We start from the raw sequence: 3,600 nt of genomic DNA on the forward strand, positions 1-3,600 counted from the left end.
TAAAATTATATATGATGTGTCAATCAACAACATATATACATTTGGGTTTAGGTAGAGGTATTTTATTATTTTCAATCAACCTTTCAATTCAACTTTTAGACACAAAAACTAACTATTTAGCAAACTTTATTCCATTAACCTATAAAAGTAGATGGACTTTGTCTTTATTCCATAGAAGCTAAACTTTCATTATGTTGAGAAAGGGTAAATATTTCAAAGGAGGGGAAGAGAAAGTGCTAAAATTATATTATTTAGAAAGATAACAATTGGAGGTCACCTCTTTCTCCCTTCATTTGTTTTTGACCCTTAATACATTGTGATGGTAGGAAAATAACCGTATATGATGTTAAGAAATTCAAAGTAATGGAAGAATCCAAAAAAGTGTCAAAAGTTGCATATCCTTAATTCGAGACTAGCTAATATTGTTTGTGAATCCTACCAAAAGGACTTATAATTGTAGTGGGTGATTATAAAATCAAATTCTTCAAGTAATTGTAATAATGGCTCTATAACTCTTTCTCAAAAAATAATGGTTCAACAGCTATGTTGTGGTAATCCAACTTTATTAAATAAAAGGGAATTCAAATACTTTTCTAACAAGCAAGAGTCTAATAAAACTCTATTGTCATGTGCTTGGGTTTGTCCAAAAGGGGGTGCTAATTAGGACTTGTATAATATTACTGTTACAAAGATTACGATGTGGCAATATAGCAAGTGTTCTCTTAGAAAATGATTTAAATTATTGTGATATTCTCATTATCCTTTTGGTCATAAACAAGACACTAATTCTTGAAAAGCTTTCATGGAGAGCCAATAGATTGTTTAAGTTAATGTTAAATTGGGTCATTGTTTAGTCAAGTTAAATTTTACAACTAATTTAGTTAGCAGTTTTGGTTACAGGATGTGGAGTGATTGATTAAAATCCCTATTTGATTTTGATGAGCTCAAAGCATTTGAGTATATCTTATGTTTACTAATGAATTCAATTAAGTGTTTCAGTGAAAATCGTGTCTAAGTGTTTCTAGACTTGGTTCAAGATATTTTGGATAAGGTATGAAGTCAGTTTGAACCAAAGTCTGAGACTCGAGTCGACTCCAGGATATTACGAGTCGACTCCAAGCGTATCAGAATCACTGGCACGGGCTCGAGTCGACTCCAGACCAGTACGAGTCGACTCCGACTGAGAACAAACAGACGAACAGAAAGCATCAACTTAAAACATGTCAGCGAGTCGACTCCTGAAGTGCGCGAGTCGACTCCGATGCTTACCGAGTCGACTCCGGAGTAATATGAGTCGACTCCAAGAAGCTACAGACAGAAAAGTCAGAGAGCGTTATTTCGACCCTGAGATTCGAGTCGACTCCTGTGGAACGCGAGTCGACTCCGATGGTTGGCAGGTCGACTCCAAAGAAAGCGAGAGTCGACTCTCAGTGGTACACAAAGAAAAAGTCAGAGAGGAGTTTTCGGACTCTGAGATTCGAGTCGACTCCCGCAATACACGAGTCGACTCCAAGGCAGCGCTCCACCAAAAAGACAGAAGGCCAAGTTTCGGAAACTGAGAGCCGAGTCGACTCCAGAGAAGTTCGAGTCGACTCCAAGACTGGACGAGCCAAAAGACAGAAGATCGGGAGTTCGGGCTCTGAGCGCCGAGTCGACTCCCAGGATTATCGAGTCGACTCGAGTGGGCCAAGTTGAAAATTGGCTCCGTGGATTTCATGAGATGAGCCGACTCCGAAAATGCCAAGTCAGCTCCAGAAGTTGGCGAGTCGACTCCGGGTCAACACGAGTCGACTCCCAGTCGAAGAGGCTACCTTAATTCAAATCCGGAACAGTTGCCGAGTCGACTCCAGAAAAGCATGAGTCGACTCCCGCTACAGCCGAGTCGACTCCTGATCGCGCGAGTCGACTCCGACCCCCCAACGGACATATTGTCAGGTTGTGCAGAGTGTGCAGAACGGGCAGAAAAAGGTCTCTAACGGCTAGTTTCCGTGGGGGATGGTTTAAATAGCCACAGAGGACTGTAGCAAGGTAGAAAACTACCATTCCATTCAAAGAGATCAAGCTTTCATTCTCTGCAAGTTGGTTTTCAACGAAAAGAGGGAAGAGCGGCATTAACTCCATCCAACTTCCTCTTCCCAGCATTTAAAGAAGCCTCCTCCTGCATTCAAGTCGACCAGACATTCAAGAGGAGACCCGAAGTTCAAGAAGCCCTACTCAACTCCAACTCAAACGTGTTTGAGGGCTTCTAACCTCTCTTCAGTTTATATTGTTATTTATCTGCTTTTGAGAAGCTTTGTTTTCTGTTTGTCCCTTTTATTTACATCTTGTATTTGCTTGGTTCAATTGGGGGATTGAATCAAGGGTGTAGAGGTTGGTTGGTGAGCCGAGTGTAAAACCAACGTGTGTAAGGGTTCGATTGTGATCCCGGAAAAACAATCGGGGTGGTTCTAGTCGGTGAGCTAGGGAAAACCGACCGAGTTCGTTGTGAGCTCGTAAAACAACAAGTTTGGTTGTGAGCTTGTAAAACAACCGGCTGTAATCCAAGGGGTTATAGTGAATTTCCAAGTGAGACTTGGGGAGTGGACGTAGGAGCAAGGGTTAGCTCCGAACCACTATAAAACATTGTGTTTGTGATTGATTGTCTCTTTCTATTTCTCTCATTTCATTCACAGCACATATAAACGAATCAATCATCACGCTAAAGCATTAATTAGTCATCCACAAACGTTTTAAATAGCTAAGTTATTTTAAAACCCAATTCACCCCCCCCCCCCCTCCCTCTTGGGTTGTCTATCTGGGCAACAAGTGGTATCAGAGCCTAAACTCTTCTACCTTAGAGTCAAAGATCAAAATGACAACCCCATTTGGATCTTCCCACATTGAGGGTCAGTCCACCCAAAGACCCCCTTTCTTTAATGGATCCGACTACTCATATTGGAAGGCTAGGATGAGAATATTTATCCAAGCCCAAGATTATGAGATGTGGACCATTATAGTGAATGGACCATACATCCCATCCATCTATGTAGAGGGTGTCAATGTACCCAAACTAGAAAAGGATTGGGATGACCATGACTTTAGGAAGGCACAACTCAATGCGAAAGCAATGAATGTGCTCTATTGTTCACTAGATAGAAATGAATTCAATAGAGTCTCTACTTGCAATTCTGCAAAAGAGATTTGGGATAGACTTGAAGTGACCCATGAGGGCACGAATCAAGTCAAAGAATCCAAAATAAATATATTGGTTCATAAGTATGAACTATTTAAAATGGATTCTAATGAATCAATCACATGCATATTCACTAGGTTTACTGACATTGTCAATGGCCTAAAAAGCCTTGGCAAAAATTATACTAACAGTGATCTTGTCAGAAAAATTCTTTGCTGTCTACCAAGGTCATGGGAAGCCAAGGTGACGGCAATCCAAGAAGCTAAGGACTTGAACAAGCTTCCACTTGAAGAGCTCCTTGGATCCCTAATGACTCACGAGCTAACAATGAAGCAGCACAGCGAAGAAGAGTCCTCCCATAAGAAAAAGGTAATAGCTCTTAAATCTACATCATCTAACAAAGATCTGTCTTGCAGTAGCAGCAGTGA

This window comes from Phoenix dactylifera, chromosome 14 (genome assembly GCF_009389715.1).
Source record: "Phoenix dactylifera cultivar Barhee BC4 chromosome 14, palm_55x_up_171113_PBpolish2nd_filt_p, whole genome shotgun sequence".
Lineage (NCBI taxonomy): Eukaryota > Viridiplantae > Streptophyta > Magnoliopsida > Arecales > Arecaceae > Phoenix > Phoenix dactylifera.